The sequence below is a fragment of the Chanodichthys erythropterus genome, chromosome 8, assembly GCF_024489055.1.
Source record: "Chanodichthys erythropterus isolate Z2021 chromosome 8, ASM2448905v1, whole genome shotgun sequence".
NCBI classification, from domain to species: domain Eukaryota; kingdom Metazoa; phylum Chordata; class Actinopteri; order Cypriniformes; family Xenocyprididae; genus Chanodichthys; species Chanodichthys erythropterus.
This window is the reverse complement of record NC_090228.1, coordinates 38,731,436-38,743,476: the sequence shown is the minus strand read 5'-3', so window position 1 is coordinate 38,743,476 and position 12,041 is coordinate 38,731,436. Positions and strand designations below refer to the sequence as shown.

The 12,041-nt window shown below is 38.4% G+C and overlaps 1 pseudogene; it reads left to right on the top strand.

The window, feature by feature from the left end:
- The first annotated feature begins 4,253 nt into the window (after window positions 1-4,253).
- LOC137024910 (E3 SUMO-protein ligase RanBP2-like) lies at window positions 4,254-11,783 on the top strand (annotated as a pseudogene).
- Window positions 11,784-12,041: the final 258 nt, after the last annotated feature.

The window sequence follows — 12,041 nt, the reverse complement described above, 5'->3', positions numbered from 1 at the left end:
GCAAACAGAAATATAAAACCAGTCCTAATTGAAAGAGAACAAGCTGATAAAAAGATTGAATCCAAGATTGGGTGAAAATATGGTATAATGAGTGATTTATAAGCTATTTTTTATAGGCCGGTCATTTTTGACCGGGAACACCACAAGTGTGACTATGTGCCATATTTTTTACAAAACAAAAGTTTCAAAACAAAATTCCTGGTGAAACATTAGAGTAGACTAGTGTGATCAACAGTAGCCATTTTTTTTCATATTTTTTTTTTAATATTTCCAAATTTACCCACAAATTATTTGTTTTTTACTCAAAAAATGAGATGCCTACTCTCAGATAAATGAGGCCCATGATTAATCAGATGCAAACAGAAAAATAAAACCAGTCCTAATTGAAAGAGAACAAGTTGACAAAAAGATTGAATCCAAGATTGGGTGAAAATATGGTATAATGAGTGATTTATAAGCTATTTTTTATAGGCTGGTCATTTTTGACCGGGAACACCACAAGTGTGACTATGTGCCATATTTTTTACAAAACAAAAGTTTCAAAACAAAATTCCTGGTGAAACATTAGAGTAGACTAGTGTGATCAACAATACCAATTTTCTTCAGATTTTATTTAATATTTCCAAAATTATTCAAAAATTTTAAAAAATTTACTCAAAAAATGAGATGCCTACTCTCAGATAAATGAGGCCCACGATTAATCAGATGCAAACAGAAATATAAAACCAGTCCTAATTGAAAGAGAACAAGTTGACAAAAAGATTGAATCCAAGATTGGGTGAAAATATGGTATAATGAGTGATTTATAAGCTATTTTTTATGGGCCGGTCATTTTTGACCGGGAACACCACGAGTGTAACAAGGTAACAAAACCCCCACAAAAAATTAAGAAAATGTCCAAAAAAATATTGAGATTTAGTTATACCCTTTGGGAACAAAGTCACTAAGTCTCAGTCCAAAGCGATAACATTAACTAGTATTTTCGGGAAAAAGAAAATTGGTGTTCGGGTCAAATTGACCCGAACACAACATGAGGGTTAATGTTTACCAAAATTAGATAATCTTCAAACCTGCTGAAACCTTTTATAATAATTTTTAGTAACACATTAATGAATTTGACAGTGAAGTCCTCAAACAGGAAGTGAGGTTGTATATTAGCAATGCTTCAGTGTATTTAAACCACAAAACCTGACCTTAGGATTGTGTCCTAAGAGTCCTTGTGAATTTCAGAGCCACTAACTGCTCAAATATTATAAATAATGATCAATCTACTTGTTGCCTTTGAACTGCTTTTCGTGATCAAATCTACTCAACCCTGTCATGTGACTCCATTGATGCACTTGATCTGTTTCATTTATGTTATTGGCAGATGTTTGATCATCAAGTGTTTTCCTAGAAAGTTCTCATATACTGTAAGTGTCAAACACTAGATCTTACAGCTCTAACATGATATAATGAACATGAGAAGAATGAAGCTGATGCTGTGAAAGTGCTGGATTGAGGAGAGTTACTAAAGATCAACAAGAGCTGCTCAAATCTGACAGTAGAGCAGGTTATTGGCTGAAGTGTGGAGGTGATGAGCTTTGATTTCTGTTTTCTGTAGAGTTTCCAGTCTCTCTCAGCTCCTCCTGAATCTACAGACGTAAATGTCGATCCCTTCAGTTCTCTCTCCTCTTTTGATGTTGTGAGAGAATCTGTCCGTCAGCTGAGAGACAAACTGGAGGATTTCTGCAAAGAGGAGCTGAAGAAGATCTCTGACAGAGGTAAAGTCCTGGAGATTCATCTGCTCTCAGAAATGATCCTCCATCATCTCATATCATGTAGAAGATCATATAAATGTCTTAGGAATGGATGCAGGGATCATTTTCTCTTGTCATGATAATCACACTCTTCATGTCTGTTGATTTTCACAGTCACTTTCACCAACATTGTTCCCAGAACCAGGAACGACTTCCTACAATGTAAGTCACTCATGTCGTTCCACACCTGCAAGACCTTTGTTCATCTTCGTAACACAAATTAAGATATTTTTGATGAAATCTGAGAGGTCAATTACCACATTCAAGGTCCATAGAAGTAGTAAAGACAATGTTAAAGGGTCATGAAACCCTGTTTCAGCAGCAGTCAGTTCTCACCACAGTTTTGAAACATGACACAGAAGTGGGCGTGGTTAAGCTGCAGAGTGGAGGGGGATCAGGGGAGACTGACAACACAGCAACAGCTTCCGATTCTGATTCAGACAGTTTTATTTTGCTCTCATTAAAAGCATCAAAGCTTCCCACAAATGCACGCTGTAAATTACCATTACATGCAAAACAATATACACATGGCATTTGCTATGATTTAATGCACAAATAAAAACACAGTCATTCACATTTTGTTCTCTGCATCGAATACATATATGAACATGCCGTCTTTGATAACTTTTGAGACTTATTTTGCAGCGTTTTTATAAACTACAATGCAGATGAATTGCGTTTGTGTCGAAGACATATTTAAGAGAACTTGTGCGATGCAGAAAGCAAAGACAAACACTTGTTTTTGATCCATTAATGCATCTCTCGCTTACTGTATGTGATCCACTGTTTGAAGCGCCTGTCAGAGGAAATCAATGCATGCTGTCATGAATAATCATATATTATGTCAGTTAAATGATATACGCACTGTGTTTACATCCAAACGGGGCTCAGTATTGGCAGACACTGTTCACGTGAGCAGCGTGACGCATGCATGTGATGCTGATGCAGGAGCCGGCCAATACAGAGCCACTGTTCTGGTGTGAACACGAAAGCTCTGAACTGCGTCAACTGCATAGGAGACTGACATGGAAGAGGGAAAAATGTTGAATAAAGTTGTTAATTTTGTTTTTTTGCACAAAAAGTATTCTCGTTGCTTCATAACATTAAGGTTGAACCACTGCAGTCACGTTGACTATTTTAATGATGTCTTTATTACTTCTCTGGACCTTGAGTGTGGTGATTTCATTGTGTTTTATGGAGGATAAAAAAATCTCTCGGATTTAATAAAAAACATCTTAATTTGTGTTCTGAAGTTGAATGAAGGTCTTGCGGGTTTGGAACGAATGAGTGTAAGTAATTAATGAAAGAAATTTCATTTTTGAGTGAACTAACCATTTAAAAGGTTTAAATGTCAGTACAGTGTGTAAGTAATGGTGTTTCAATGAGAGCAGTATCTGATGGATCAGTTACTGGATCAGCATGCATCATACTTCTGGTTCCAGGTCAATTCTAAAGTGTGGTTGTAGAACTTGTAAGGCATTGATGCAAAAACTTGGGAAAATGAGATCCAAGCAGTAGATAAAGTTGATGGAAAATTATTTATTCATTACAATTAAATTTAGCCTCACACGCAAACTTTAATCGATAATGAAAATACTTAATAAAACCAAAAGGTAAAATAACAACCATAAAGAAGCAGTCAATAGTTAATGATAAAATTTAGAGTATTGTAAAATCCAGAGTATTGTATCTAATAGATGAAGATCAAAAAGAGCAATAATTAAGACATTTGCAGATAAGAGACAAAAAAGCAGAAGCCAAGGAGAGCAAAGGAGAGAAAAAGCTGAATTATCAATGACCCGGTCAGCTTTATACCATGAGCATATAGGGAAATTTACATCCCACACAAACGGATGTTTTTGTTAAAAGAAAAGGTTAAATGGTTTTACCCAGTGTCAAAAATAGATATAAGAGTTGTTTTGACCCCCTTTGGGAATTTTGCAAATCTTACCCTTTTAAATGTCATCAGGAATATTATATTATAATATAGACATATTTTGATCAGATTTCAAATTCAAATGGTTAATTCTGAAAAACATCACTTCTACAATACTTGGCAGGCGTCCAATGTCTAACCACAAACGTGTCAGTGTGACCTGTCACACTGGAACACTTGAAGAACAATTGAACATAACAAGCATACTTAAATATAAAATAAGAATAATCATAAAGGTACAATCACAAGTGAATACTTGAAAATATGATGTGAATTAATATGTAAAGTAGAAGTACATAAATATAGGAAATCAAAAGTGAAACTGATAAATCATAAGCCATAAATGATTAAAATTAATATTAATAGAAATGCATGAATATGAATATTGACCATTTCGGATCCATCACGCATGTAACTAGTATGATGGCGTATCGATGTGGGTTATCAGCGCTGAGAGTGAGTGTGAGGCTGGTGTGTTTCAGACTCTGAGTGCACAATAGTGTGGGAGAAGAAGCCGACTGCAGCCGAGGAGCAGAGAGCCCGACGCCTGCTGCTGCCGCCCACCTTCCTGTGCGGCGTCAGCAGCGACTCCGAGCCTGAGGTCGATCAGACGGACGACTTCAGCTCCGAGCTCCAGAAACTACAGCTCGCACAGGTCAGGTGACTTTCTGAACACTGAGATGTGACGTGATTTGCAGCACTAGTTATACGCATTTGTCTTGTTCTGGACACACAGGTGAAGCCGAAGCCTTCCCATGATGCTGCAGCAGAAGAGCCTCCCGCGGACGGCAGCCGGCCCACTGACCTCTCCACAAAGAGGAGCGAGGCTGACTCCAGCTCCACCGCAGGTACACGCGTGTCCTCCACTCTTCATTTCCACAGCAGCTTCCCTGGACAGGCTCCGGTGTGACGACATTTTTAGTGTAGATAATGTCGACATGTTACTATGAGAGCAGATCAGGAGAGAGGAGCGTTTATCAGTCGTATTAAAGGAGTCATGAACTGCATTTATAATGTTAGAAGGATTTTGAAATGAAAAACCCTTTCCTGATTTAAACACTGATAACTTAAAGGGATACTCCACCGTTTTTTCATATTAAACTATGTTATTCCCTTAACTAAGACGAGTTGATACATACCTCTCTCGTCTCAGTGCGTGCACTAAATCGCTCTGTCTTGCGGCGAAACTTTGTTAGCACTTAGCTTAGCCCAGTTCATTCAATAGGGGCCAAGCAGAGAAGCTACCAAACACCTCCACGTTTTCCCTATTTAAATACAGTTACTCGAGTAGTGTAACTCGACCTAGGACGGTGACACAAAACAAAACGTTGCGCTTTTCTAAGCGTGTAAAATGGATAACTATATTGTATGGAGGAATACCATAGCAAGTGCTCGGGAGCACTTTGACTTGGCGCAGTAATATCTTCACTCGTGAAAAGTCCTCTCACCGGCCCCACTCCCTTTCCTGTAAAAGTCACGTTGGTTCTATTGACGGAAATGAGAGGGAGGAGGAGAGGGAGCGGGGGCCGGTGAGAGGACTTTTCACGAGTGAAGATATTACTGCGCCAAGTCAAAGTGCTCCCGAGCACTTGCTATGGTATTCCTCCATACAATATAGTTATCCATTTTACACGCTTAGAAAAGCGCAACGTTTTGTTTTGTGTCACCGTCCTAGGTCGAGTTACACTACTCGAGTAACTGTATTTAAATAGGGAAAACGTGGAGGTGTTTGGTAGCTTCTCTGCTTGGCCCCTATTGAATGAACTGGGCTAAGCTAAGTGCTAACAAAGTTTCGCCGCAAGACAGAGCGATTTAGTGCACGCACTGAGACGAGAGAGGTATGTATCAACTCGTCTTAGTTAAGGGAATAACATAGTTTAATATGAAAAAACGGTGGAGTATCCCTTTAAAGGAGGCATGGATGTGATTGGCTGACATCATTGCTTCTGAAATCTTTACTGCATTTTTACTATTAATGTTGTAGAGATTATCTATATTAAATTGTTTATTACAGGATTATATTTAGATCTTCTCCTGTTGCATAAAAGATCAATCACATTCATGTCTGGTGAACTCGACTTCTGCACTCTCACAAAAGCGTTCATCATAACTAACACAGTGCAAACACAATATAATAAGAGATTCATTGTGTCCATAAATCCAGCACAGGGACGTTCATTCAAACCGGCTCGAGCAGCATTTGCCTTCTGAATGTTTGTGTTTGATGTTGTCTGACGTCTTTGGTCTGGTCCAAAGACTCCAGGAGAATTCGCTTTTGGCAAAAAGGGTGAGTCCTCTGTTTACATATTGACCAGTGTTTGCTTGACCAGCTTGTGTTTGACCTGTGTTTGCTTGAGTGTGTCTGACTGATTCATTAGAAAGCAGCTCATCTAAATAAATTTTTCACAATAAAGTGCAGTCCAATTCACAGGTCTTTCTGTTGAGTTGTCTTACATATGTATACTGTATTATTACTGTTTGAGGTTTATGTGAGTTTTCTGGGCGTGCTGCTCTCATGAACACACAGGTGCAGAGTGCAGAGGCCAGTGTTTTTCCTTAATACAGTACAGTACAGTTAGGGATGCATTGATAAAGATAACCTCAATTTCATTACTTACAGATACCTGTACTTCATTGCATTTGTAATTTTTTTTTAAAAATATTGGGTCGAGAAACCAAAAAAATATGAATTAAAATTAGTTGGATTAATTCACTTAAAGATAGATATAGATATTATAGATATTTCCTTCAGTTATTTTCACAGCTAATTATGCCTGTTAAAATGTCAAATGTCAAATAGCACTGCGATAGTCTTCACTGTATAAATTAAATATCAATTCATCCAATTCATCCATTAAAGTTACAAATTTATCATTTGTTGTTAGATTAAAATTAATGACACAGACAGCAGCAGGATTATTAGCTGCATGGATCCAATATGCCTAAACTGTTTACATTCACTTAAGACATAACCGACTGTTATGCCCCATCTGATCAGTGCCAACTAGCACACACACACCATACACAAAAAGAACCATAAAAATAGATAAATAACAATAAATAAATAATAATTTAAAAGTAGTCACATTATATATTAAAAAATATATTGCACCTTAAAATGTTAATTATTTCATGCACACAGCAGAATAGAATATATTAAGTCTTGTCCCCATTCAGAGTCCTTACAGCCCATGGATAAAAACGTTTTTTAATCTGTTTGTCCTGATTTTAAGACTCCTGTATCGCCTCCCAGAAGGCAGGAAGCTGAACAGTTCGTCTCCAGGGTCCACTCTCGACGGTTACACCTGTATTCAGTGTTTTCACATACACGTTTATTACTGTAGATGCTAATTTTTCATGGACATATCCCGGAACCACAGTCTTTGGAAGTGCACAAACACGAAATGAAGGAGAAGAGGAGGGCAGCGATGACGAGATCCACTTTTAGCCGATCGTGTCCTTGCCAGAGGTGTGTGGTTTTGGCACTGTTTGTTTGCTATTATTGTATTAATAATCACTGTGCAATAATAATATTCAGCTATATTATTGATTGACTGCACTGAAACTATCAGATGTGAATGGTTTAATTTGATTACTTATTAAACTTCAAAAGGCTATGAATGGAAGCATGAATGAATGCACTTTTCGCAGTAAAAACGATCTGTTGCGCATCATGCTTTCACGGTTATGAATATATTCAGAAAAGTCTTAAATCCTTTCTTTTCATCTTACCTCCGTATAATGTGTATGCAGTGTTAAAGGGTTAGTTCATCCAAAATTGAAAATTCTGAAAATTCTGTATAGAGAACACGAACCGACGTCACGCCTCGTTGCATGCCGGGGCGGCGCCGCCATTTTGACAGGATCGCCCTCTATTACTCGTACTGAAATTAATACGGATTCTTGCTTACCTTTTGTTTTGTTTCTGCCATTAAGTGGAACGTTAACATTTTAATGGTATCGTTTGCAGGGAATATAAGCTATTTTATCGCGTCGCATGATCATTTTATTTATTTTTTTTTCACTGAAGTTTTGTAGAATTTCGTTTACAATGTTGATCTGTTTACCGTGTTGGACGCTGGACCCTCACCACTGCTTCAGCCATCCTATGAATATCCAAATAAATCTATGTGATCAACATGCTGAGAAAAGTCGATTCATTTATTTGTTGGAGACATTTAAATGGTGCTTAAACGAGCACTGAGTGGGCCTACAACTGTTGTCAGTGTAATCCTCCTTTTCCACGATCACAGATGAGGAGAATCAGAGATTATGGGTCAAATTCAGCGGACAGACGGACACGAACACAATGTATTTTTATATTTATTTTAACAAATGACAACCACACTAAGCAATTTCATACCTTTATAAAACCGTTATGAAGAAAATGTATAAAATGCTTGCATTTTAAGTGATACTGAAAGTTTATATTTTGGTCTCATCCGTTTATCTGCATGTGCTTTATTTGTAAATAGAATTTGGTCTCTTTAATATCAGTCTAAGTGCATTAAGCGTTTTCTTGAGAGGACATGAGAGGAAACCGTTTAAGATATAAACGTGTTGTGTTCATATTTTTGGCTCATTTGCGTATCTCCACACAGTATGCTTTAATAAATATGTACAGAATTGTTTGTTTGTCACATGAAGCGTTTTTCTTGTTAAGCATTTGAATGTCCCCGTCAAGTTCTGCTAATTCACGAGCGCAGTGAGTGATAAGCAGTGGGTTTAATCAGTGGCATTATTAAGAGATTTGCCATCCGGCGTCTTCTCGTCATCTCCTCGACCTGCTTCCTTGGTGTTTTTACACGTAGAAAAGGCGAAAAAACGTTTTTCACTGTCTTGTTTTCCCTCAGAACGATGATCTGAGTTACTATCACGATTATCGATGCAGCATTAATGACATACAATGGTGACATTTTTCACAATCATGACAGAAAACAAATTACTGCGCTAAACTCAATAACGGAAAGGCTGCGCGATCCTGTCAAGATGGCGAATAAACAAAGAAGTTACCCAGAACTCAATGCGGCGTGACGTCAGATTCGTATTCTCTATTGAATCATGATTCAGATCGCGTGTCAAACTGCCAGCGGCTGAAATCACGTGACTTTGGCGCTCCGAACATTCGACACACTGATTCATTTATGATCCGAAGCTTCCTGAAGCAGTGTTTTGAAATCGGCCATCACTAAATAAGTTGTTATTTTGTTTTTTTGGCGCTCCAAAAATATTCTTGTCGCTTTATAATATTAATATTGAACCACTGTACTCACATGAACTGATTTAAATATGTTTTTAGTACCTTTATGGATCTTGAGAGAGGAAGTGTACATTGCTCCCTGTGAAGGCCTCACGGAGCCATCGGATTTCAACTAAAATATCTTAATTTGTGTTCCGAAGATCAACGAAGGTCTTACAGGTGTGGAACGGCATGAGGGTAAGTAATAAATGACAGAATTTTCATTTTTGGGTGAACTAACCCTTTAATAAGCACAGATGTAACCGGGGTAACTGATATATTTCTGCACCACCTACTGTCAGAGAGTGGATTTACTGTTTTATTCAGTGCATCTGGTGATCTAAAATTCTAAGTGATACATTTTAAATGAATATAAATATAATTTATAATTTTGTCTCATATTTGATGAAGTTAAACTTTTTTATTTTCCTGTTTATTACTATGAAGCTGCTTTGAAACAGTCTATAATATAAAGTGCTGTAGAAATAAAGCTGTCTTGACATGACTCCTGCAGGTGGAAGTGAAGTCTGGCGAGGAGGACGAGGAGATCCTGTTTAAAGAAAGGACCAAACTCTACCGCTGGGATCGCGAGCTCAACCAGTGGAAGGAGCGTGGCATGGGAGACATCAAGATCCTCTTCCACCCCGTCAAGAAGTGCTACCGTGTGCTGATGAGACGCGAGCAGGTGCTGAAAGTCTGTGCCAACCACACCATCAGCAAGAGCATTGAGCTCAAGCCCATGAGCACCTCGGCCAATGCGCTGGTGTGGACCGCCACAGACTACTCAGGTACAGACCTTATACCACATCCGCTGGAAACTGTGATTGGCAGTGTTGTTCACATGTGTGTGTTTCCACAGAGGGAGACGGGAAGGTCGAGCAGCTCGCGGCCAAGTTCAAGACTCCAGAGCTGGCCGAGTCCTTCAGACGAGCGTTCATCGACTGCCAGAGCCTCATGTCACGGGCCGGCTGCGCTCAGATGTCCGTGGCCGAGGCGCTTTCATGAGACACCAACCCTGTGGTGTACTTCGACATGGGGGATCGACGGCAAGTCTGCTGGGAGAATCGTCATGGAGCTGTTCGCTCACATCGTTCCCAAAACAGCAGAGAACTTCCGGGCTCTGTGCACAGGCGAGAAGGGCTTCGGTTTCCACAGCTCCATCTTCCACAGGATCATCCCTGACTTCATGTGTCAGGTGAGGCTGCACCAGCTTACGGTCAGACTTTACTGATGGTCCCTCGAGGAAGAAAACATAGATATATGAAAACACAGCATGTCCTCACAGGCCCTTAACTTTTTCCTTACTAGCATTTTTTGAAAAGTTGCCAGCCACCGCCAGCGTTTTTGCTCATTTTCACAAACGTCTGATGGCCACCAGAAAATGTTGTATGAATATCTGAACATGCGATATATCACAAAAACAGACCTGCTTACAAAAAAAACATGCATTCTGATCTGAAGATTCTGTACTCTTTCAGAAGACGTTTAATACCATTAAGACATCTAGAAATCTAAGAAAATGAAGTTTTAACTAATTTAATTCCATAAAAGGCCATAAATCATATAAGAAAAGTCTTTAATTATCATTTCAAGAGGTCTTAAATTTGGGGATGGAAAAACAGGAATCACAATAATTAAACTGAAAAAGGCGATGATTTGAAACATGCAGCGCTTGTGTTTATTTCATCAAAGTAAAAACACAGCACTGTTCACTGTAGCGCTTCATTTAAAGCAGAGCGCGTGTGAACCATCTCTTCTGTTTACTAGTTACTACATGAAATAAACATGAATTAACATCCGAAGGAGTGTTGACAGATACACGGCAGCGTACTGTAATCCGTATCATTTCACATATAATAGCAGCTTGTACAAATGTCACATATACCATCAGGTTTACTTCAGAAAAGCCGTTCAATGTCCAAAAACTCATTAGTCAGCAACAAAAATGAACTTTCGTGCAATGATGTCTGTCTAGTGCTTTTTACAGAAAAACAATGGAAAGTAGCATGGTGGAATGGAAAACACATTCTATGTGAACGGCCCCTTATAATGTAGTATTTATATGTGCAGCGCTGCTTTGTTTACAGGGGTAACCGCTATATTTCTGCTCTTTCATAAGCGCCGTCAACAGTCAGAGAGTGAGTTTGCATTTTCTGCCATTTTTGTTCAGATTAATGTGAAGATTAACCCATATTTTTAAACAGTGTTGTAAATGTTAAACTGTAGATTGATAAGGTAATATTGGCTAATATGTAACATTATGAAATAAATGTTTTTATAGCTCTGGTTTCTGGCACCCAATTTAAAGTTAAGCTGCCAGCTACTAAGTGTGATGCTCTGTTGTCTCTCAGGGTGGCGATATCACCCATGGGGATGGGACTGGAGGAAAATCCATCTACGGAAGGAAGTTTGAGGATGAGAACTTCGACGTGAGGCACATGGGCCCAGGCCTGCTGTCCATGGCCAACCGCGGCAGAGACACCAACAGCTCGCAGTTCTTCATCACCCTCAAGAAAGCAGAGCACTTGGACTTCAAGCACGTGGCTCTTGGTTTTGTCAAAGATGGCATGGATGTGGTGAAGAGAATAGCAGGTCTGGGCACTAAGGACGGTAAACCCACTAAAACCATAACCATCACAGACTGTGGACAGCTGTAAACTTTTCTACGTTTGGCAAACTACTGTTCATCATGTCTGAGATCATGTGATAATGTAACCCTTCTTTACTTTAACTTTTTTTAAATTTATTGGTAACACTTTATAATAACTGCATGCTATGAAGCATTAGTTAAGCATTAGTAAATAGTTAATTCATCACTTATAAAGCATTAATAGTCATTAGTAAGCAGTTTATAAATACAGCTATAAATGCTGTATTCTTGATTTATAAGCATATCTATAATGTGTTTATTAATAAAGTATGAAAATACAATTATTAATCAATTTATCATTTCTAAATTAAGTATTACATTATTTACAAACCAGTTGTTTAGTTGTCAGTGGTTCATACAATCATTTAGGAAGTGTAAGTAAATGATTAATAAACTATTTAAACATTAATTTATACA